This window comes from Theropithecus gelada, chromosome 10 (genome assembly GCF_003255815.1).
Source record: "Theropithecus gelada isolate Dixy chromosome 10, Tgel_1.0, whole genome shotgun sequence".
In the NCBI taxonomy this organism is placed as follows: Eukaryota; Metazoa; Chordata; class Mammalia; order Primates; family Cercopithecidae; genus Theropithecus; species Theropithecus gelada.
Genome location: NC_037678.1, coordinates 37,257,395 through 37,283,112, shown reverse-complemented (window position 1 = coordinate 37,283,112; position 25,718 = coordinate 37,257,395). Strand labels below are relative to the sequence as shown.

The 25,718-nt window shown below is 36.4% G+C and overlaps 1 pseudogene; it reads right to left on the bottom strand.

Moving 5' to 3' along the window:
- The window catches only part of LOC112632431, a 66,895-nt pseudogene extending 56,544 nt beyond the window's left edge, over nucleotides 1-10,351 (bottom strand).
- Nucleotides 10,352-25,718: the final 15,367 nt, after the last annotated feature.

The following is a 25,718-nucleotide window of genomic DNA, read 5'->3' as shown; positions in this document are numbered from 1 at the left end:
GTTTTTTACATAATTCTGAAAGCCATATTTTCTCTTTTTTAAATTATACTTCAAGTTCTAGGGTACATGTGCACAACTTGCAGGTGTGTTACATATGTATACATGTGCCACGTTGGTGTCCTGCACCCATTAACTTGTCATTTACATTAGGTATATCTCCTAATGCTATCCCTCCCCGCTCCCCACTCCACACAATAGGACCCGGTGTGTGATGTTCCCCTTCCTGTGTCCAAGTGTGCTCATTGTTCAATTCCCATCTATGAGTGAGAACATGAGGTATTTGGTTTCCTGTTATTGTGATAGTTTGCTGAGAATGATGGTTTCCAGCTGCATCCATGTCCCTACAAAGGACACAAACTCATCCTTTTTGATGGCTGCATAGTATTCCATGGTGTATATGTGCCACATTTTCTTAATCCAGTCTGTCACTGATGGATATTTGGGTTGATTCCAAGTCTTTGCTATTGTGAATAGTGCTGCCATAAACATATGTGTGCATGTGTCTTTCTAGCAGCATGATTTATAATCCTTTGGGTCTATACCTAGTAATGGGATGGTTGAGTCAAATGGTATTTCTAGTTCTAGATCCTTGAGGAATCGCCACACTGTTTTCCACAATGGTTGAACTAGTTTACAGTCCCACCAACAGTGTAAAAGTGTCCCTATTTCTCCATGTCCTCTCCAGCACCTGTTGTTTCCTGACTTTTTAATGATTGCCATTCTAACTGGTGTGAGATGGTATCTCATTGTGGTTTTGATCTGCATTTCTCTCATGGCCAGTGATGATGAGCATTTTTTCATGTGTCTGTTGGCTGTATGAATGTCTTCTTTTGAGAAGTGTCTGTTCATTTTCTTTGCCCACTTTTTGATGGGGTTGTTTGTTTTTTTCTTGTGAATTTGATTGAGTTATTTATAGGTTCTGGATATTAGCCCTTTGTCAGATGAGTAGTTTGCAAAAATTTTTTCCCATTCTGTAGGTTGCCTGTTCACTCTGATGGTAGTTTCTTTTGCTGTGCGGAAGCTCTTTAGTTTAATTAGATCCCATTTGTCAATTTTGGCTTTTGTTGCCTTTGCTTTTTGGTGTTTTAGACGTGAAGTCCTTGCCCATGCCTATGTCCTGAATGGTATTACCTAGGTTTTCTTCTAGGGTTTTTATGGTTTTAGGTCTAACATTTAAGTCTCTAATTCATCTTGAATTAATTTTCGTATAAGGAGTAAGGAAAGGATCCAGTTTCAGCTTTCTACTTATGGCTAGCCAATTTTCTCAGCACCATTTATTAAATAGGGAATCCTTTCCTCATTTCTTTTTTTGTCAGATTTGTCAAAGATCAGATGGCTGTAGATGTGTGGTATTATTTCTGAGGGCTTTGTTCTGTTCCATTGGTCTATATCTCTGTTTTGGTACCAGTACCATGCTGTTTTGGTTACTGTAGCCTTGTAGTATAGTTTGAAGTCAGGTAGCGTGATGCCTCCAGCTTTGTTCTTTTGGCTTAGGATTGTTTTGGCAATGTGGGGTCTTTTTTGGTTCCATATGAACTTTAAAGCAGTTTTTTCCAATTCTGTGAAGAAACTCATTGGTAGCTTGATGGGAATGGCCTTGAATCTATAAATTACCTTGGGCAATATAGCCATTTTCACAATATTGATTCTTCTATCCATGAGCATGGTATGTTCTTCCATTTGTTTGTGTCCTCTTTAATTTCACTGAGCAGCAGTTTGTAGTTCTCCTTGAAGAGGTGCTTTACATCCCTTGTAAGTTGGATTCCTAGGTATTTTATTCTCTTTGAAGCTATTGTGAATGGAAGCTCATTCATGATTTGGCTCTCTGTCTGTTACTGGTGAATAAGAATGCTTGTGATTTTTGCACATTGATTTTTGTATCCTGAGACTTTGCTGAAGTTTCTTATCAGCTTAAGGAGATTTTGGGCTGAGACGATAGGGTTTTCTAAATATACAATTATGTTATCTGCAAACAGGGACAATTTGACTTCTTCTTTTCCTAACCGAATACCCTTTATTTCTTTCTCTTGCCTGATTGCCCTAGCCAGAACTTCCAACACTATGTTGGATAGGAGTGGTGAGAGAGGGCATCCCTGTCTTGTGCCAGTTTTCAAAGAGAATGCTTCCAGTTTTTGCTCATTCAGTATGATATTGGCTGTGGGTTTGTCATAAATAGCTCTTATTATTTTGAGATACGTTCCATCAATACCAAATTTATTGAGAGTTTTTAGCATGAAGGAGTGTTGAATTTTGTCAAAGGCCTTTTCTGCATCTATTGAGATAATCGTGTGGTTTTTGTCTTTGGTTCTGTTTATATGCTGGATTACGTTTATTGATTTGCATATGTTGAACCAGGCTTGCATCCCAGGGATGAAGCCCACTTGATCATGGTGGATAAGCTTTTTGATGTGTTGCTGGATTCAGTTTGCTGGTATTTTATTGAGGATTTTTGCATCGATGTTCATCAGGGATATTGGTCTAAAATTCTCTTTTTGTTATTTCTCTGTCAGGCTTTGGTATCAGGATGATGTTGGCCTGGTAAAATGAGTTAGGGATGATTCCCTCTTTTTCTGTTGATTGGAATAGTTTCAGAAGGAATGGCACCAACTCCTCCTTGTACCTCTGGTAGAATTCGGCTGTGAATCCATCTGGTCCTGGACTTTTTTTGGTTGGTAAGCTTTTAATTATTGCCTCAATTTCAGAGCCTGCTATTGGTCTATTCAGGGATTCAACTTCTTCCTGGTTTAGTTTTGGGAGAGTGTAAGTGTCCAGGAAATTATCCATTTCCTCTTGGTTTTCTAGTTTATTTACGTAGAGGTGTTTATAGTATTCTCTGATGGTAGTTTGTGTATCTGTGGGGTCGATGGTGATATCCCCTTTATCATTTTTTATTGCGTCTATTTGATTCTTCTCTCGTTTCTTCTTTATTAGTCTTGCTAGTGGTCTATCAATTTTGTTGATCTTTTCAAAAAACCAGCTCCTGGATTCATTGATATTTTTGGAGGTTTTTTTGTGTCTCTATCTCCTTCAGTTCTGCTCCGATCTTAGTTATTTCTTGCCTTCTGCTAGCTTTTGGATGTGTTTGCTCTTGCTTCTCTAGTTCTTTCAATTGTGATGTTAGAGTGTCAATTTTAGATCTTTCCTGCTTTCTCTTGTGGGCATTTAGTGCTATAAATTTCCCTTTACACACTGCTTTAAATGTGTCCCAGAGATTCTGGTATGTTGTATCTTTGTTCTCATTGGTTTCAAAGAACATCTTTATTTCTGCCTTCATTTCATTATGTATCCAGCAGTCATTCAGGAGCAGGTTGTTCAGTTTCCATGTAGTTAAGCAGTTTTGGTTGAGTTTCTTAATCCTGAGTTCTAGTTTGATTGCACTGTGGTCTGAGAGACAGTTTGTTATAATTTCTGTTCTTGTACATTTGCTGAGGAGTGCTTTACTTCCACCTATGTGGTCAATTTTGAAATAAGTGCGATGTGGTGCTGAGAAGAATGTATATTCTGTTGATTTGGGGTGGAGAGTTCTGTAGAGTCTATTAGGTCCGCTTGGTGCAGAGTTGAGTTCAATTCCTGGATATCCTTGTTAACTTTCTGTCTCGTTGATCTGTCTAGTGTTGACAGTGGAGTGTTGAAGTCTCCCATTATTATCGTATGGGAGTCTAAGTCTCTTTGTAAGTCTCTAAGGACTTGCTTTATGAATCTTGGTGCTATTGTATTGGGTGCATATATATTTAGGATAGTTAGCTCTTTCTGTTGAATTGACCCCTTTACCATTATGTAATGGCCTTCTTTGTCTCTTTTGATATTTGATGGTTTAAAGTCTGTTTTATCAGAGACTAGGATTGCAACCCCTGGTTTTTTTTGTTTGTTTGTTTTCCATTTGCTTGGTAGATCTTCCTCCATCCCTTTATTTTGAGCCTATGTGTGTCTCTGCATGTGAGATGGATCTCCTGAATACAGCCAGCAAACTGACGGGTCTTGACTCTTTATCCAATTTGCCAGTCTGTGTCTTTTAATTGGACCATTTAGTCCATTTACATTTAAGGTTAATATTGTTATGTGTGAACTTGATCCTGTCATTATGATATTAGTTGGTTATTTTGCTTGCTAGTTGATGCAGTTTCTTCCCAGCATCGATGAACTTTACTTTGACATGTTTTTGCAATGGCTCTGGTACCTGTGGTTCCTTTCCATGTTTTGTGCTTCCTTCAGGATCCCTTGTAGGGCAGGCCTGGTGGTGACAAAATCTCTAACCATTTGCTTGTCTGTAAAGGATTTTATTTCTCCTTCACTTATGAAATTTAGTTTGCCTGGATATGAAATTCTGGATTGAAAATTCTTTTCTTTAAGAACGTTGAATATTGGGCCCCATTCTCTTCTGGCTTGGAGAGTTTCTTCCGAGAGATCTGCTGTTAGTCTGATGGGCTTCCCTTTGTGTGTAACCCGACCTTTCTCTCTGGTTGCCCTTAACATTTTTTCCTTTATTTCAACTTTGGTGAATCTGACAATTATGTGTCTTGGAGTTGCTCTTCTCGAGGAGTATCTTTGTGGCACTCTCTGTATTTCCTGAATTTGAATGTTGGTCTGCCTTACTAGGTTGGGGAAGTTCTCCTGGATGATATCCTGAAGAGTGTTTTCCAACTTGGTTCTGTTTTCCCCGTCACTTTCAGGCGCACCAATCTGACGTTGATTTGGTCTTTTCACATAATCCCATATTTCTTGGAGGCTTTGTTCATTTCTTTTTACTCTTTTTTCTCTACACTTCTCTTCTCGCTTCATTTCATTCATTTGATCTTCAGTCACTGATACTCTTTCTTCTAGTTGATCAGTCAGTTACTGAAGCTTGTGCATTTGTCACATAGTTCTCGTGTTATGGTTTTCATCTCTATCAGTTCTTTTAAGGTCTTCTCTGCATTCTAGTTATCCATTCATCCATTCTTTTTTCTACGTTTTTAGTTTCTTTGCACTGGATACGTAGTTCCTCCTTTAGCTCTGAGAATTTTGATGGACTGAAGCCTTCTTCTCTCGGCTTGTCAAAGTCATTCTCCATCCAGCTTTGTTCCATTGCTGGCGATGAGCTGTGTTCCTTTGGAGGGGGAGATGTGCTCTGATTTTTTGAATTTCCAGGTTTTCTGCACTGCTTTTCCCCATCTTTGTGATTTTATCTGCCTTTGGTCTTTGATGATGGTGACATACTGATGGGGTTTTGGTGTGGGTATCCTTTCTGTTGGTTAGTTTTCCTTCTAACAGTCAGGACCCTCAGCTGTAGGTCTGTTGGAGTTTGCTTGAGGTCCACTCCAGACCCTGTTTGCCTGGGTATCAGCAGTGGAGGCTGCAGAAGATAGAATATTGCTGAACAGCAAGTGTTGCTGTCTGATTCTTGCTCTAGAAGCTTCATCTCAGGGAAAGCAATATTTTCAAAGTGTACAGAATTCATTGTAAAGAGGTCAAATTAATTTGCCAAAATTTATTTTTACATACAAAATATCAATTTTGAATACTTATAATTTCTACTAATACATTTCTAGATAAACTCTGAAGTAGTTCCTATGATTTTCTTTGATTTTTACAAATGATTAAATTACATAATTGGTTTTTAACATGGTTGCTTATTCTAACTGTAGTAATGTAGCTTTGGGCTATGATTATCTCGTGCCACAAATGACCAATTCTGTTATTTCTATAAAAGTTTTAGTTAGGATATTTGTTTGATGTTGGATAGATACGATAATTTAAAATTGACTGGAGTTTCAAGCTACAAAACAGTTAGGTTAAGCTTGAATTAACACAGACCCTATCAGACATCCTAAAAATGTAAAATAATAAATAATGTCACTAAGTAGGAGTACCAAGGAGTGGCTGGTGAAAAGAGTGGTGTGTGAGGCACTGGCCTGATTAGTGTTCAAAGTACACTCTCCTGCTTTAAAGAACACCTCCCATTCTTTGATGTAAACTACACACACAAACACACACACACACATTTTTCAATTCTATGGCGTGTTAAGCAGACGTGCTTGAAGCACAGCATCCTTTAGGACATTCAAAATCAGATTGCCGTTTTTAAATTACTCCTTTAAAGAACTTCTGCAAATATTCATGGCATCAACAGGAACATGTCTATATCTGTACGTAAAGTTGACTAAATGTAAATTCATACTCACTAATGTGAACAAAGTTATTAATGTATTTAATCCAAATGGTATGCTAATATCAAGTGGCTTTGAATGCTTTAATTAACAGGATATCATTCCTCCAATGAGTTCCTCCTCTCTCTTTTGCTAGGATAATGCTACAGTCTTTACATATAGTTGAAGTTGGATTTTTACTTTGGTGAGTGACTCAGAACTGCAGAATGTTAAAATTGTCACCTGATACCCTTATCTTTGAAGAGTCCCAGAACTGGGGAGACCATCAGATGGGTTGCTGACACATGCATAGCCCAAAGTGAAGCCAAATCATTATTGTGGATGAAGAAGTGTCTCACAGGGCAGAGTGGGTTCTTACCATTTTTTCATAATAATTGGAAAGTCTATTGTTTCTGTCACCAACTCCTCCAAGGTACTTAGTAATACCTAAGGCTCTAAATTGGCTTTAATGCATGACATCTGAATACAATGTTGCATGCTTGATTTATTGCATACAAGTGTTCAGCTTGTGGCTGATGATTCAATTTGAAAGTCAGGATGTCTGGGGACTTCCCTTTGCTCTGCCTTTGTGTTACACTCCTTCCTGGGGAGGTAGACAAAAATCCAACATAGTAAAAGATGTGTCATCTTCACCAGGACTATGATAAAATTTATTAAACAACTCCCTGTCTTCTAAGTAATTTCAAAATATAAGCAAAGTTGGAAAAAACTAGGAGTAATGAGATACAAGCTAAACATATATGTCGTTTTCCACATATATGGGAAGATAGGGCCAAGTAATAACTGTAAATCAATCCAACAATTCCATGTGAATCAAGCTGAGTAGCACAACATGACTGAAACTGTTCCAGTGGTCCTCCATCTTTTACTTACTGTTCTATGAGGAAAGGTCACATTTACTGCTGTTGACACTGATCAGATAAGAAGTGTTACACATTTCCCCTAACAATAAGATTTTCTATCATATACATTGCCTGGGGAATAGTAAATCATATATACAAAATCTTGTCCTGTATTTTACAGAGTGGGAAGTTTCACCCACTCACTGAGTCTGTAGCTTTGCTTATTTTAAATGTTTCCCAGTATCATCCCACAGATGGGCTGCTGCTTTAGCCTACTGAATGTCATCCTAATATATGCCTGGCCTTATCTCCAATCCATTTCTGCACACTGCTGTGAAAACTCATCTTTCTAAAAATAGAACTTTCACAGAAGTAGATCTTGCTTTAAACACACACACACACACACACACACACACACACAAATAGCATCTCTCAACTGCCTACAGAACAAAAATAATATGTAATCTGCCTATCCTGGCCTTAATAAATACTTGTAGTCAAACAGTTCAAATCCTGTCTGCACTTACGAGAAGGCCTGGAGTAAGGGTAGTCACCTCTACTAGACTCAGTTTCTTCATCAGTAAAATGAAAATAATAATACTTATGTCACAGCATTGCTTTTTAAAAAAAAGCTTTTTAATTGCTATAAAATTAAGAAGTTTTATCCACATAAGTCCAAACCATGGTTCTGCATCTGTCTTATAATAAGCTGTCAATAAACTATAGCCATTTTTGACAGCCCTCAAGCCATCCCTCACTGCATCTTTGATCTGAGTGACTGTGTGCTTATTTGGTCCTTTGATCAATAATGTAACAGAAAGAGGGTTGTTACATTTCTCAACAAAGGTGAACTTCTCTTCTTCCAATGTATACTTATATACAAGTCCTGCATGTCCCAAGCAGTCAGGACACAGGTCATCAAAAGAATTCAGGGCTACCCCACCACAAGCAAGAGTCAGCCTCTCCATATTTCTCTTTTTAGCTCTGCGCAGAGCAACTATGCCTTCTTTTGAAAGAGCATTTAAGGAAAAGGGGTCAATTCCCTTTTGATTAATAACAACAAATCCTTTATCTGAATCACCACAGACTTTCCTTTTCAGTTCTAATACTTTTTTCTTTTTTTAAAAAATTATTATTATTCTTTAAGTTCTAGGGTACATGTGCATAACGTGCAGGTTTGTTACATATGTGTACTTGTGCCATGTTGGTGTGCTGCACCCATCAACTCGTCAGCACCCATCAACTCGTCATTTACATCAGGTATAACTCCCAATGCAATCCCTCCCCCCTCCTCCCTCCCCATGATAGGCCCCAGTGTGTGATGTTCCCCTTCCCGAGTCCAAGTGATCTCATTGTTCAGTTCCCACCTATGAGTGAGAACATGCGGTGTTTGGTTTTCTGTTGTTGTGATAGTTTGCTGAGAATGATGGTTTCCAGCTGCATCCATGTCCCTACAAAGGACACAAACTCATCCTTTTTTATGGCTGCATAGTATTTCATGGTGTATATGTGCCACATTTTCTTAATCCAGTCTGTCACTGATGGACATTTGGGTTGATTCCAAGTCTTTGCTATTGTGAATAGTGCCGCAATAAACATACGTGTGCATGTCTTTCTAGCAGCATGATTTATAATCCTTTGGGTCTATACCCAGTAATGGGATGGCTGGGTCATATGGTACTTCTAGTTCTAGATCCTTGAGGAATCGCCATACTGTTTTCCATAATGGTTGAACTAGTTTACAATCCCACCAACAGTGGAAAAGTGTTCCTATTTCTCCACATCCTCTCCAGCACCTGTTGTTTCCTGACTTTTTAATGATCGCTATTCTAACTGGTGTAAGATGGTATCTCATTGTGGTTTTGATTTGCATTTCTCTGATGGCCAGTGATGAGCATTTTTTCATGTGTCCGTTGGCTGTATGAATGTCTTCTTTTGAGAACTGTCTGTTCATATCCTTTGCCCACTTTTTGATGGGGTTGTTTTTTTTTTCTTGTAAATTTGTTTGAGTTCTCCTTAAGCTCATAAGAAACTTCAACAAAGTGTCAGGATACAAAATTAATGTGCAAAAATCACAAGCATTCTTATACACCAGTAACAGACAAACAGAGAGCCAAATCATGAATGAACTTCCATTCACAATTGCTTCAAAGAGAATAAAATACCTAGGAATTCAACTTACAAGGGATGTAAAGGACCTCTTCAAGGAGAACTACAAACCACTGCTCAGTGAAATAAAAGAGGACATAAACAAATGGAAGAACATACCATGCTCACGGATAGGAAGAATCAATATCGTGAAAATGGCTATACTGCCCAAGGTAATTTATAGATTCAATGCCATTCCCATCAAGCTACCAATGAGTTTCTTCACAGAATTGGAAAAAACTGCTTTAAAGTTCATATGGAACCAAAAAAGAGCCCACATTGCCAAGACAATCTTAAGTCAAAAGAACAAATCTGGAGGCATCACGCTACCTGACTTCAAACTATACTACAAGGCTACAGTAACCAAAACAGCATGGTACTGGTACCAAAACAGAGATATAGACCAATGGAACAGAACAGAGTCCTCAGAAATGATACCACACATCTACAGCCATCTGATCTTTGACAAACCTGAGAGAAACAAGAAATGGGGAAAGGATTCCCTATTTAATAAATGGTGCTGAGAAAATTGGCTAGCCTTAAGTAGAAAGCTGAAACTGGATCCTTTCCTTACTCCTTATACGAAAATTAATTCAAGATGGATTAGAGACTTAAATGTTAGACCTAATACCATAAAAACCCTAGAAGAAAACCTAGGTAATACCATTCAGGACATAGGCATGGGCAAAGACTTCATGTCTAAAACACCAAAAGCAACGGCAACAAAAGCCAAAATTGACAAATGGGATCTAATTAAACTAAAGGGCTTCTGCACAGCAAAAGAAAGTACCATCAGAGTGAACAGGCAAGCTACAGAATGGGAGAAAATTTTTGCAATCTACTTATCTGACAAAGGGCTAATATCCAGAACCTACAAAGAACTCTATTTTTTTTTAACTTTATCTTCAATGAATTTTCTTTCAACTTTTACAAGTTTTTCTCTCTCTTCTGTATTTTTGTAAAAAAAGCCAAAATTCACTTCGTTTTTTCATACTCTAATGATACGTTGCAAGTGAGGACGTATGCATCCTTCACCCTTTTCTTCATATCAGGATGCCGTGCTCCGTGGTCCAAAACAAGCCCTCTGATTAAGCTTGTATCAGTTTCAGATTTGTGTTTCATCTCCATGATCTCAATCATGAAGAGGTCAATAGGTTCATCTTGTTTTTTAATGGCCAAAATGGAGTCCACTACAGCCTCTATTAAGACATCTGACAATTTTCAATTTTCTGTCATTCCAATCAAGAATCAAAGAGATAAACAGTTTTTTAAAAAAGGTAAAGAAGTAAAGGTTAAATAATCAGAATTGTGATTTGTCCATTGCCCCAATCAGTTCTGTGACAATAAATAAGTCATTCAATACCCCAATATGTGCTTTTGTAAATGAGGAAATTAGACACATAAACTCCTAGATTTACTACATCTCTTTTAATACTGATGCATTCAGTTTCCAAAATCCTATTTTAATTCTTAATTCATTGTCTAAAAACACCTTTATGCTTGACTCTGACATTTACCAAAATTATTCAAATATACCTTTGTTTATAGTATTAGGTTTTAGAAATGGAATATATTCTCAATAGTTTCATTTTTTGGCAAAAAAAAAAAAACCCACAGTAAAGTTAACTATAAAGGATATACATGTTTAATGGCCATTAGACTCTTTTCCTTGATTAGAAGTGAAAACTGAAAATATTTTGAAAATTGGCTTACTCTTTTGTTAGGTTTCACAAATTGGAAATGTTTTTAATTCCCTTGAATGCCTGACTACCTTGTAATATTCAACACTGAATGTCTCATGGCAAAGTGCAAAATGCTTTGAAAGCTGCTTGTAGACAAAGATGTCCAGGGGAATCCTTTAATTCTATGTATTGTAGCAGGCCCACATATCAGTTTATAGAGCTGCTTGTCAGCTAAGAAGCTCATGACCTGAATTGCAAGGACAATTCACTACACAACTCCATGACTCTACAGTTGTCTTTCCTGCCAAATACCTACTTACAATCTTTATTTTTGAAGGCTTTTGAAGAATTCAGAAGCCAGTGTTATTTGCTTCACATGCCATCTTCAGTAAGAAGCCACTGTCAGTGCTATTTGAATATTTGAATTTCAATATAAAACATTGTATATTACGTTTTTATCTTAATTTCCCCTTAAAGGAATCAGTGGATGTCTTCTGCCAGCAGAACACAGTAAAAGGAAGATATGGAGACAGATTGAGCAAATCGCTTCATCTCCCAAGTCCTCTGTTGCTTCAACTGTAAAATAGGCAGAATGAGCTAGACATGCCTCCAGGGTACATCCCATGGAGCTCACTAATTCATTATAAATCTTTATACCTCACTTTGAAAATACAATATACCATAAAAATGCTAAATATTGTTATTAAATATTCAGAATGAGGTTTTTCTCTAAATGTACTGTCATATGCTCAATTGAATGCTAATAATGCTAACTCTATGGGATACAATTTCAGTTATTCATGGGAGTAGCATGCATAATGTGTTGTAGGGAATATGCTGAGCAATGTATTTTCACCTGTCAGTGTGATGGTTTCTGACAAAAACTCCCTCTCCAGGTAATGTGAAATGAGATACTTTAGGCAGCTATTTCTTTTAACAACTCTTCATCTGATATACAACTTTAGAGGAAAGTTTCTGCAATCTGTGTCAAACTCTTTGTTTTCAGGGAGACCAATTCACCTACATCAAACCGTCGTATTCTCAAATGAGCGGGAAAGGCTGGAAGGCTAGAGGGCTTTGCAGAGAATGAAAAAGAAAGTAACATTAATCAAGAGAGAGAAGTCAAACATGCCCTAACAGGATTGAACATAGAAACTCATACCAAGGAAATGAAATACGCATTGTGTGGGCAATTTATTTTTATACAAACGAACCCTCAGTATTCTGAATTAAAAACTGGGCTTAGGAAGATGCCACACATTTTAGATAAAAGTGAAGGTGTTAACAGTAATCAAAATGAAGCTACAAAATAGATAAATGATGAAAATAACTAAGTAAATTTGCATATGAAGACATTATTTTATTTGAAAAATTATTGTTTATGAAACTCTTCAGAATTCAGTGTTTTGAAGATAAGTATTATTGATTATATATGTAAACAACATTAATTATCCTAGAGGAAAAGTTGTGGCAATTATTTTCCACTGAGCATAGAGGTCCATATTTGTAGAGTAATTTCAGATTTATATTGTGATTTATTTGGAAGTTCATGAGTAAGACAGTCAGCTGTATACATAGGTGAAGGATTCAAGAAGTCAAAGGCACTGGTTGCTGTAAGGTATTTCTCTAAGCCCTGTGGAAACACATTGTTAACTGAACATCAAGTTTAACAAGACTCCTTTGAGTAAAACCCACTGTTCTTTCACATATGGCTGTCAAAAGCCACTTAAAACGTAGTGACTTCCCAGATTGCTTCCGTCATTTTGCTTCTTAGAAATTTTGGAAAAGATTGTATAAAACAAAATTTTCTTAGCAACATTATTTATTGTAGTAAATTCTGGATATAGTTGTAAGTTTCCAATAACAGTAAAAGAGGATGTTCTGCAACCATAAAGGCAACAACTATGAACTATGAAGCATTATTGAAGGCAATAATTTTAAAATTTGAAAATTATGATTTATATATGTGTGTACATATGTTTCAAATCTATAATTACATACGTTCAAACATGGAAAATTTAAAAAGTAAAACTAAACTCTGTTTAGGAATGTGTAAAAATATGGCTAAATTATAGATTCTGTGATGCTTTGGAGTTTTAATTCTGATGTTTTATGAAAAAAAATTAAGGCATTAAAGACCCACTTCACACATTAGTACACCGAGATAAATTTCATTTTTATTAGTCAAGGTGGATATGTTGGATTAGAGAGTAGAAAAGTTAATTATATATTGAGAACCTGCTATGTGCCAGACACAAAAGTGATTTAAACTTATATCTTGTTTAACTTTTCCAATAAGTTTAAAAGAGAATTGCTAGTGTTCTTAACAGTTAGATAAGAAAGCTAATAGTAAAAGAGCCAGAACACCCTGTTTAATGTTACAGAGGTGTCAGAATAGATTCAAACTGAAGTCTATTTGACTTAACATACTTCCATACCTTCCATGTTTTTTTTTCTCCTCCAGTTATGTGGTATGCCTGGAAATGTAATTTTAGATGGGATCTGCAGAAGGATTCTTGTTAGATGATCAGTCGGGGTGCCAGATGAGATATGGCGCCATCTTACTGTGGAGAGAGAAATGATAGGGAAAGGAATGATGCCAAAGGTAAATTTTTACTAACTCTCAATTATATTTGTTATCATGATTTCAAATTTTTAATCCATTGACATGGGATAAAATAATCACTATACAAAATCAAAGCAGATATTTTAATTCACAAGAAGTTTGGTTCAACTGAGGTTCAGAAGCAAGTTTATTCTTCTTTCTGGAGAGATAGGTGCATGAAATTCAGAGTAGTTATGCGAGGTGATGCCTGGAAGGGACTGTTTCTGATCCAGTATCTGGAAGCATTTCTGTTATAAAAGGCTACTGCTTTTTAGGACTGATTACTTGGCAATAAAATAGAGGGTAGAAAGTCAAAAGAGTCACAAAAAGATGATACACAATGCGGGAATATAGTAACTAAATATTCAGGTTTGCAGATATTTAGAATTCCACATTATATAATATATAGATAATGTAGAATTAGAATTAAGAAAAAGAAACTGATAGAAAATTCTTCTTATTGAACTATCAAAAAATATTAGGCACATTCGCACCATTGATCCCTTCTCCTGACCTCTCTGGGAGTGAGAATATTTACTTGCCCTAAAAGAAAAGATTGAGGTGGGAAATAAATGAAAAGGGTAGCAACACTGAACATCCTTAAATATAAGTCAAAAGCTGCTTTGATGAGAGAGAATAGGTACTTGTACCCAATCAGACAGATACATTAGGTACAAATACCTTTTCTCTCTCATCAAGGGAGCTTCTGAGAGACAGAGAGAGAGAGAGAGAGAGAGAGAGAGAGAGAGAGGAAACATATTTTACAATACACCAAGGCAACTGGCATGAACCAGACCTTCCAGAGACACTTGACTATGTAGACTGGCCTTGTCTGCGATATTTGTGCTCCTAATTGGTGTGATTCCAGATCTTGCATTTTCCGGAAACATGAGAATGAAGGGCCCCTGCACCTAGGAATGAATGCTTCTAGCTGTATTAAACAGGCATTGCTTTCATCTTGCCATCAATCAAGACAAGACTTAGGAGACCTATCAAATCAGAAGCTGGTGGAGATTTTTCTCTCTCCTCAAAGACACTTTGCTTTCCTCAAGGTAACCTTACAGTCGCACTGCAGAGTAAGGTTGAAAATTGTTCTTTAATGAATGTTCTTTAATGGATGGATGAAAATTGTTCTTTAATAACAACCAATTAAAGCAATATCATCAATAAAAGCAGTATAGAAGTATACATGTAGAGATAAGGATGGTCTTGAAAAGATATAAAGACAGATACAATTAATACCTACAAATAAAATAATGTTTTAAATTCCATGAATCAAAATAATGTTTTAAATTCCACGAATCAAGTTTTTATTTGTTTCTCTTTTGGAAGATAGCCATTTAAAACCTGGCAAATACTCTACACTTCAATTTTAATAATGAATATTTAATATATTGCTCAGTTTTGCTTCCCTGAACACAGAACTTCTTTAAAAACTTGTGAAATTCAGATGTAACATGGTTGTGTTAGGGTGTTAATGAAATAGGCGATCCTAACTAACATGTATTTCTAACTGGGGCAAGGGGATAATTAATGCATTAGTATTCTTCTCTCCCTTTGCCACCTGGGTGGATTTTAGCTAAGATGTATGCACATAGAGATAATACGGCTTTGAAGTAATTTTCAAAGAACACTACATAACTATATACATTTTAGTTTAGCTTCCTGATACATTATTTTTAAACTTCACCAACTCCCCTCACTATTTAACCCATAATCTGAATTCACAACCATTTGTATAAGTTTTTTTCAGGAAAATCATTATTTTGAGTAGTTTTAATCTGCTTTTACTACCATTGGTTTACTTCAATTCTTTCTGCTGATCATATCCTGAAATTTAAATGACATTTATTTATTTATTTATTTATTTAGTTAGTTAGTTAGTTACGAGATGGAGCCTCACTCTGTAGCCCAGGCTGGAGTGCAGTGACAGGATCTCAGCTAACTGCAACCTCCGCCTCCTGGGTTCAAGTGATTCTCCTGCCTCAGCCTCCTGAATAGCTGGGATTACAGGTGCCTGCCACTATGTCCAGCTAATTTTTTGTATTTTTAGTAGAGATGGGGTTTCACCACGTTGGCCAGGCAGGTCTTGAACTCCTGATTTCAGGTGATCCACCAACCTTGGCATCCCAAAGTGCTGGGATTATGGGCGTGAGCCACTGTGCCCTGCCTGACTTGACTTCTATTATGTAGAAAATGCTAGCCACTCTTATCAAATAAGTGATTTGATGCAAAGGAAATGAAGCTGAAAACTTCGGGAAGATAGAACTTCAGAAAGGAAAGGTGAAACTAGTTTGTAATGAGAAGAAACTGTTTTTTGTTGCAATAAAATTTTATCTTTTGATTAAAAGAGTTATTAGTGACATTGAATTCCTTCAAAAGCCTTTTCTTTACAAATGTTGCAAGTTTCAAATGAGTGATGATTTGATAATTTTCACATCTACTAGAATTCATCATATTAAGTTAATGCATTTTAGTTAGAAGAATTTAAATTTCTGTGCTTAATATAGTCGTTCCTGATATTTATAAAGTTAGTCTTTAGTTGACATTCTTTACAAATAATTTTTTTCTTTATGCTTTTATAGTATGCATACATCTACTGATTTTTCAAAAAATAATTGTGTTATTGTGGATTCAGAAAATGTTAGTAGGCCAGCCTTACTTCTCAGAAAGAACATTAGAGCAGTTGCACTTAGCTGAGTACAGAGTTGAGCCTATCATGTGTATGTTAGCCTATGATATATATGATAGGCTAACATATATATAACAATATCTCTGTATTATATAGACAGATGTGTGTGTGTGTGTGTGTATATATATATTTTTATATATATATATATAGAGAGAGAGATATGTCAGGACACTAGCCTGCTTTTTTTTTTGAGAAAGATCTCCTTTAGCATGAGCCAGTAATGCAGCAGAAGAAACTAAGGAAGTGGTATCCGCAGTAAAACAAATAACTCTTTTATTTTCTATTCTGTTTGTTTTGTTTTGTTTGTTTGTTTGTTTGAGATGGAGTCTTGCTCTCTCACCCAGGCTGGAGTGCAATGGCATGATCTCGGCTCACTGCAATCTCCGCCTCCCAGGTTCAAGCAATTCTCCTGCCTCAGTCTCCCAAGTAGCTGGGATTACAGATGCCTGCCGCCATGCCCAGCTAATTTTTTTGTATTTATATTAGACACAGGGTTTCACCGTGTTCCCCAGGCTTATCTCGAACTCCTGAGCTCAGGTAATCCACCTGCCTCAGCCTCCCAAAGTGCTAGGATTACAGGCGTGAGCCACTGTGCCCAGCTTATTTTCTATTCTTAAGACAGTTGGAGATCTAAGTTATGTTCAGTTCTTTCTCACTCTTTCTGTTTTCTGGAGGACAGGTGTGTTAGGACTAGGGAGACAATATAACTTATCTTTCAGTACACCAAGGCAACTGGCATAAACCAGGAGAGTTCCAGGAAAACAGGGATCTGTGATTGTAATATCACAGACTATAATGTCAATGGTTGACTTAATATGAAATCCAACTACATCTTATCATCAGACAGATTACTTTTATTCACAAATATTCTTACTTCTGGCGGTGTTTATGGCATTTTACAATTTGTAAGATTAGCTGACTTTATGTTTACTTCAGGACAGCCAGCCAAGATGGCCCGTAGATTTATAAGTATTAGCTCAGAGCTCATGGGTGTCTTATTTGATAATAATAAGAAATATTTATGACATTTTCTGCCAAATGTGGCAAGTTATTACCTGTAAATTGCCAGATGCATTATTTAAAGTTTCCAGATGAATCAATGTTCAGCTGCTGTTAGTATAATTTTGTGATATGGGCTGTCCTATCATTCCTGAAAGATATTCTCTTCCAGGTAGCTGTTTATTTTCTTATTCCCAAATTACAGAAAAATTTCAAGCAAGCCAATGAATGGCTTATTATAACAGTACCATTGCAGTACTAAAGGACTGATGTGAAGAAAATGCCCCACATGACTTTGCCATTGGGCCCATATTTTGCTCTACATCATGAATTAGCTAGGTGAAAAGCTGAGGTTAAAAGCTGCGTTGTATTAAGTTTTGTCATCATGGGGCACTGCAAAATTGAACACTGCCATTGAACGTCATTGCTTTAGGCTGGTTCCTTCTCATTCTTTGTGTCTCAGCACAAGTAGCAGAGATAGCCTTCCTGAGCACACTCTCTAATGTTGCCTCTGTCATGTAATCTCTGAAAACACACATCACCATTTACTTTCATGTATTTAGTTTAATTGCATGTCATTTCGTAAAGCAACTTAGGCTACACTAAAGGCAAAGGAAGAGGTTGGAAGTGGGGTCTGGGAACCTGTTGAGACTGTGAAATATAGTAGAAGATCAATAGCATGTGTGACATGAGTAACTAAATGAGTGAATTACTGATTCTGGTGTTTTTCAGAAAGTCAAGGACTTGCTTACTTGAGACATTTCAGTTTCCATTGTGATAGTGTTGCCATGGTAACTTTATATATTCTTTTTTGATTTGATTCTATCCCTCCCCCTTTATTTTATATATGTGTGTGTGTGTGTGTGTTTGTGGGTGTGTGTGTGTGTATATATATATATATAACTTAGATATTAAGATTCTGAAAGGTGGAAACTTTCAAAGCTGTAATCAGAATCATCTCTCAAATATTTAATGACCAGAGAAGCCAAACATCCAAATTGTAGCCACTCCCATGGTCCACATGGAAGAGATTCTGCTAGTACTACTAAGCCAGCCTCCTGGCCACAGCTGACTGAACAGTTGTAACATGTAGCCCATAAAAAATTCATGCATAGGTTTGCCAGTGGCCTTCATGCTGGCAGAATACCAAACCTCTGATGAAATAAGCAAGATGGTGATTAAATAGAAAATCAGACAGGGGAAACAGATGAGTGGGTTTACATGGGAAAGTAAAGAGAACTAGTTGATTGGTACTGACAGAAGCTGAAGAGGAAAAGCAATGAGATTCTGCTGCTGAGGGGTTGATAAAATAATGTATTCAGCAGAACTTTCAAGGATCGTCGGAACCTATCATGAGGCATGGTTGACCTGCAGCTCCTGTTCTTCCTGGGAGACCCAAGTATTTATATTTCACTAGGTTTCTCTGAAACCTGATACATGTGCTCCTGATGTATCCATACAATACATTTTCTATTGTTGAAATAACCTGAATGAGCTGCTGCTTCTCATAAACAGAAGAGTGTTATGTAATACTAAATAATATAAAATCTCTCCCCAAGTTATTTGACCTAAAAATTATTTTTGTAGCTTACGTGTGAAAAATGGCTATCAGACCTTATGGGAAGTTGGTACATTTTAAACAGAGTTTTGATGTCTTATCATAAGGATGGCTGGAAAGTTACCATTCAGTCCCGATTTCATCTTGGAGAAGGGACGATGCAAATGTCACTTTTCGGATTCATGCAACCAACTAAGGATAGCAGTTCCCACTGCCCTTGTTTCCTCTTCTTCTGCTGCTTGCTTCTCTCTCTTCCTCTCCTCTTCTTCCTCCTCTTTCCCTTCTTCTTCCTCTTCCTGTTATTCCTGTCTTATGATCTCCTCTTCCTCCACTTTCTCCTCCTCCTCCTCTCCCTCTTTCTTCCTCCCTTTGTGATTCTACCCTATCAGAATTCTGATACTATTTGCCTAGCCAGTAGTATAAATGTTAGTGTTATGAATCTCGGGCTACTATTTATGGCAAGAATTAACCTAGAAGATAATGATATCAACAAAAAGTTACATGCAAGATTCCTTGCAGGACATTTCATACTCAGAAAATAGACTACATATAATGTGTGTGTGTGTTTCATGTATGCGCTTGTACATATTACCAATAACTAATTCTGAATATTAATTTTAAATGTGGTGAAATTTATTACCTTCTACTTTTTTACTAGCATACCTTTGGTCTTCGATAATAAGTTTGAAACAGCTTAATGCAATAAACTTGCTTGCAAAAAGAGTCATCTTATATCTAATTTATAGACATATATAAGAAATTACTCTGTAAAGAGGATTATTTCAGAGTCATCAGGTAGCTACTGCATTTTATCACCATTATATTAACATTATTATGACAAGGTTGAACATTCAGCACAGGCAAGATTTGCAAAGTTGCTGTGCAAGTGTGACTTTTAATTATAAGTAACAATTCATTCTAAGGCACGTTAGTATGCCTCAGAATAGAATTTAAAACCTTATTTCTATGTAATTGTAATTAAATGATTATAAAGAATTGTTTTAAAATTTTATAGAAAAGAAAGTCTCTTAAGGGTTTTATCTTCAGGTTAATGAACAATGGTTTATTTTATTTCTTGGTTAATTACTGACATTTAGAATCCATAAATAGACATACTGAAGAAAATACTTTCATCGTCTATGAAGTCTTAAATCAGTGGTGAATTCATGAAAGGTTTGCCCATGTGATACACAGTGAAAGTCATCACAAGAAAAGCTTTTTACCTAATTAAATAAAAAATAAGTCTTTCGTCTATAATTTATTTTTTTGGGGAAAAGATACTCATTAAACTTTACTCTTTGTACTAGGAGCCATTATTTGTCAGAAAGTTTACAAGTTTCATTTTTCTGCTAGCCTTTTGCTGACCAAACCAATCATTTGCAGTAGCAACCATCAATATAAAGGTTGAGATGGGCTCATTTCCATTTAAGCATTTAACTTTAAAGGGCTGAATTCGACTGGTTATGCAGGAGACCTTGCCACTTGGTGTTACTGCATTCAGTTAAGCAAAAAAAAAAAAAGAAAAAAAAAGAAAAAAAAAGGCAAAAGCCATGATTATATGTCACTTTAATGTAGAAATTGTCCATTCTTTTTATTTTTATTTTTATTTTATTTTATTTATTTATATATTTTTGAGAAACAGTCTAGCTCTGTCGTCCAGGCTGGAGTGCAGTGGCGCGATCTTGGCTCACTGCAAGTTCTGCTTCCCAGGTTCAGGCCATTCTCCTTTTTGAAGCAAATTTTTCTACCTCTTCTGCCCCTGACAAGCACTCCTCATTTGCAAATCCGTGCCAGGATTGTATCATAAACAACCATAGGAGTCTGTCTCTGAATTCTTTCAGATTAGCCCATATACATCCATTCTATACTTCCTTTGCCACCTACACTCTTTATAGAAAACAAGTGATATTTTAGAAAATATAGATCAGATAACTCCAATTGTTTTAAAGACTGTAACGATTTCTTATTAAATTTAGAATGAAACACAGAATCTTTATATGGCATGCAAGGTTTCTTCAGCCTCATCTTCTACTAATCTTCTTGACATTCATGCAGCAGGCTGTAGCCACAGTAGCTGCCACTTGAACTTAACTGAGCATTTTCCAACTCAAAGTACTTGTTTTTTTGTTACTTTTACTTAATAGTCCCTTTCAAATCTTTGCTGGCTCCATCTTATCACTGAGGTCTTGATTCAAATGTTACTTTTTAAAGGCGCCTTTTAAAGTCGACACTAGATGTCATTTTAAAAGGTGACAAGTTTGAGTCTTTCACCCTATGATTGAGAATGGCCCTAGTTTGTTCCCTATGATGACTTCTATTCAGCATAGCACTGCAGGTACCAACCAATTAAATGAAACAAAACGAAAGCTATCCCCTTTGTTGTCACTTATCGGCACTGAAATGGATGATAATAATATAATACATTATTCACAGACTCTACAATTATATGCATGAAAAATCTAAAATAACTCAAGGATGTATTACTGAAATAAGGAATTTTCTAGTAACACTGGCCTGCATGGCCAATATGTAATACTCAATTGCACTTCAAACTTCAGGTGAAATACATGAATGTCTCCCTATCCTTGATTTTATCCCAATGAGACTGATTTTAGACTTCTGACCCCCAGAATTGTAAAACAATAAATTGGTGTTGTTTTAAGCCAAAGATTTGGTGGTACTTTTTTGATACAGAAACAATAGAAAACTAGTAAAGCTACCTAAAGTATTTTGTTTAAAAAGTTACCTTTTCAGAAAGCACTCCTCTGCATTCCTCATCTAAACCCAAACTGTCGTATTTACTTATTTGTCTTTATTGCATATATTGCTGTTCCCCTCTCTCTGATCTTTTTGTTTTTGTTGACTTCTTTATTGGTTTCCCCATTCCCCACAAGAATATACAGTTCTTAAGGGCAAAACCTGATTAGTGTTGAATGAATGAAAAGTCTCATCCTAGGAATTTTTTACATTTCTTGATTTCCTTTTGATTTTATATCTCATAGCATTATTACTCCTTCAGGTTCCTTCCTTGGCAACCCAGTTTGACCTTGCTCTTTGTGTATCTGACCTTGACATTTCATTAGTTCATAAGCTCAGCACAGTGTATCCCAGTCAAGGATAAGTGTATCCATGAGGGATGCTATGGTGGCCTGACAACCTAAACAGAAGGGTGCAATTCCTGCATAATTTCCACCCAAATGGAGAGGGAGAATAAATCTCTTTGTAATTATTTCCAATTGATCAAAATGAGTAAACTAGGTCATATCAAGGGCAGTGGGTACCCTGTGTGGGAAATATGTAGTCTAGAAAGGCTCTACTGGAACCATTTGATAATAGCTTGCAAGAGCCAATTGTTAAGTATTTAGAAGTATGGGGAGTCATTTGTTAAACTTACGTGGTAGAAGTATTTACACCACAAAAATTGGGAACTGCAATAACTAAGAGCCTTTTCTCTCAACAAATTGTAGGTTATCAGCACAACACAAAATATATTTTCCATTCAATGACTATTTCCCAGTGATTTTTGCATTGATGTGAAGGTGAATTTACTCCTTACCTTGTGAAGAAGGTGATAGAACATCTATTTTGTTGAGAACATGTAGACACCCTAAAATTTGACCTGTTACCTTTCCAAAGTTCAGAAGACTCATGATTCATTCTTAAAAACATCTAGACATTCTTATACTGGTAAGGTTGACATGAAGGATTGGAGTAGGGCAATAATCATGTAAGTTCAGGAGGCATATGACTTTAGCTATCAAGTCTTCTTGCTTAAAAAAATAGGATCAGCAGTGCTCTGTTAATCTCCCATAATAACTAACCTCTTTGGCATTTTAATAAATCTAAGTATGTGGTTTACGCAGCTAGAAAATTTCTTTGTTCATTCAGTGTTCATACGCAGTGGTAATAGCAGTGTTCAGGGATTGTCATAGTGCAAAACTACCATGGGAAGAGCTGGAGTTTCACACATCTGCTAAGGGAGGCAGCCATGAATTTCAGGGGAGTCTTAAGGCCCAGGATTCCTGGGGTGTGTAATGAATCAAGGCCAGTTGGCTGCCATTTTCAGCATTTCTCCTTTTCTCGAAGCTAGAGCCTCATGAATTCCAACTGCATTTAAGGACATCTGTAGTCTCAGAATATCCATTTCTAATTTTCCATATGAGACACTGAAAAAGCTTTAGTCCAACACACGGGTTCCAGACCAGTTGTAACTGTGACCCAGCATGTCGTTTCAAATGATTTGGGATCTAACTGTTATTGAGTCTACAATCTGAGAAAGTACTCAGTGACGCAGGAGCTTCAGAAGTTGGTTGTTGCTTTTGCCAACTCTCCTCTCACCAATGACTCTAACCACTGATTTTTATTGAGGAATGTAACCTATTTTATCCAATAAGATATATGCTAGCAAAGATCAAAGCCTAAAGCACAGTGATTCTGGTAACGAGTGATTGACCCTGAGGAGTAATTACTACTCCAAGTGTGCAGATTTGTCCTCCCCATGCAAAACACACAATCCACATGTAAGGGACCTGTGATGGCTCATTTGCTTACCCTGTACTCATTGCGCCTCACAGTCCTTATAACATACTAGGCACTCAGAAAACTCAGTTGCGTACACAAACAAAGGAATTTCTCCAAAAGAGAAGGGAGACTATCATTTCCTTTGGCACTGACTGAGATATAAAAGTGAAAGTTAATCTCACTGGGGTCATTAGAATGTGAAGATATATCTGATTGTTAACCTAGAAGTTTCTGTCTTCTAATGTAGGGAGATAAACTGAAATGCACTCACCTCCTTGCACTGCAGCCTAGGCAATCATGGACCTGTCTTCCAGCCTGCAGTGATCTTTGTTCATAAAGGTTGGAGATTTCTAGAGGACACATGGTGAACTTAAATAGGAAGAAAGGACAATTAAATTAAAGGTATGGGAAAAACGGTATAGGGGCTTAGGGCCTTAGTACTACTCAGGGAAGACTCAATTCTAATAACTAGAAATTGCAAATTAATTTTTCACTGGCATGGGTCAAAGAATCCAGCACAAGCAAAGAAAAGAGAACTGATTTTGGTCCTGCCTCTATCATTCACTAAGCCATGTGAAATTAGTTACTCATATAAATTATTGGGTTATCACTTGTCTCATCTTGAGATCTTAATATTTGTTAAAGAGATTATAAAGGAAAAAATATTTGAAAATAACTCATGTGTGAATTTTAAGATTCGTTTATTTGTTCAGCAACTACTTATGGAGTATAAAATTTTATATATTTGCAAATGTTACTGCCACACATAATTGTATTGTACTTATGTATATTGTGTGATGTTGTAGCTATGCTAATATTACTATTGCTACTGAGAAGTAGAATGGAACAGAATAACCTACCTCTAGGTAGACAGAGTTACTTTCCCATCTGAGCCTAATTCTATTATCTACAACTTTCAGCTGGCTTCACCCTTGGTAGTAGGAGATGGAAGGAAGTAATGAGTGGAAATATTTTTTACTTTTCTTTCTTTTTTTTTTTTTTTTTTTTTTTTGAGACGGAGTCTTGCTCTGTAGCCCGGGCTGGAGTGCAGTGGCCGGATCTCAGCTCACTGAAAGCTCCGCCTCCCAGGTTTGCGCCATTCTTCTTATTAGATGTATTGTCCTTATGTACTCAGTGCTGTTGAAAACACTAGAAATGATAGAAATACAAAAATTGAAGAGAGACACTTACCTATCAATGTAAATGTCATTCAACAATTCAGGCTTTCCATTTTGGGCCTAAAAGGCAGTAAATTTTATTCACACACTGGGAAGTTGAGAGAATCTATTTTAATTGTGTCTCTAGCAGTTCTAAAAGAAAATTAATTAGAAAATGGTGACCAGAGCATAAAAATCCTATGCCAGATTGTGTCACAAATTCCCTTGGCTTTTCTCTAACATAGAGCAATCACTTTCTACTCTGCATTTGCTTAATCACTTAATTAGTTGTGCTTGATTTGAATGCAAAAAATGTAATAATAATTCTTGATAATACTTTATCAAGAACACATAGAAATTTTCATAAGGTCCGTACTGCCTTCGTATCTGAAAACTGGTCCCTGCTGACTTGATTTTTTAATTTATTTTTAGTGTTTTTGTTTTGTTTTACTTATACCTAAAATCAATTTTTTTAAACTTGCATACATTTAGGAGTACAAGTGTAATTTTGTTACATAGATACATTGCATAATGGTGAAGTCTGGGTTTTTAGTGTAACCATCACTCAAATAATGTATATTGTACCTAGAAAAAGACAGCTTGTTTCTAGTTTTTGTTGCAAGATATTTGGTTTTCTATTATAGGTCTCAATTTGCTCTGAAATGTCTTTTTGTAGATTCTAGAAAAAAGAGTGTTTCCAACTTGCTGAATCAAAAGAAAGGTTTAACTCTGCGAGATGAAATCACACATTACAGAGCATTTTCACACGTGGCTCCTTTAGAGTTTTATTACAGGACATTCTATTTTTTGCTATAGGGCTCAATGGGCTCCAAAATATCCCCTCGTAGATTGTACAAAAGAGCTTTTCCAACTTGCTGAATCAAATCAAACGTTTAACTCTGTGAGATGAATTGACACATCACAAAGCATTTTCACAGATAGCTTGCTTATAGTTTTTATAACGAGATACTCTGTTTTTTTCTATAGGCCTCAATGGGCTCTGAAATGTTCCTTCGTAGGTTCTACAAAAAAGTGTGTCAAAATTTCTGACTCAAAACCAAGGTTTAAGTCTGTGAGATGAAACCACATATGATAAATCTTTTTCACAGATGGCTTGTTTCCAGTCTTTACTGCAAGCTATTTGATTATTCACTATAGGCCTCAATGGGCTATGAAATATTTCTTTGTAGGTTTTATAAAAAGAGTGTTTCTATCTGCAGAATCAAAATAAAGTTTTAACTGTGTGAGATCAGTCCACATATCACAGAGCATTTTCACATATACCTTGCTTCTAGTTTTTATTGTGGGATATTTGGTTTTTACAATAGGCCTCAAATGACTCTGAAATCTCCCTTCTTAGATTCTATT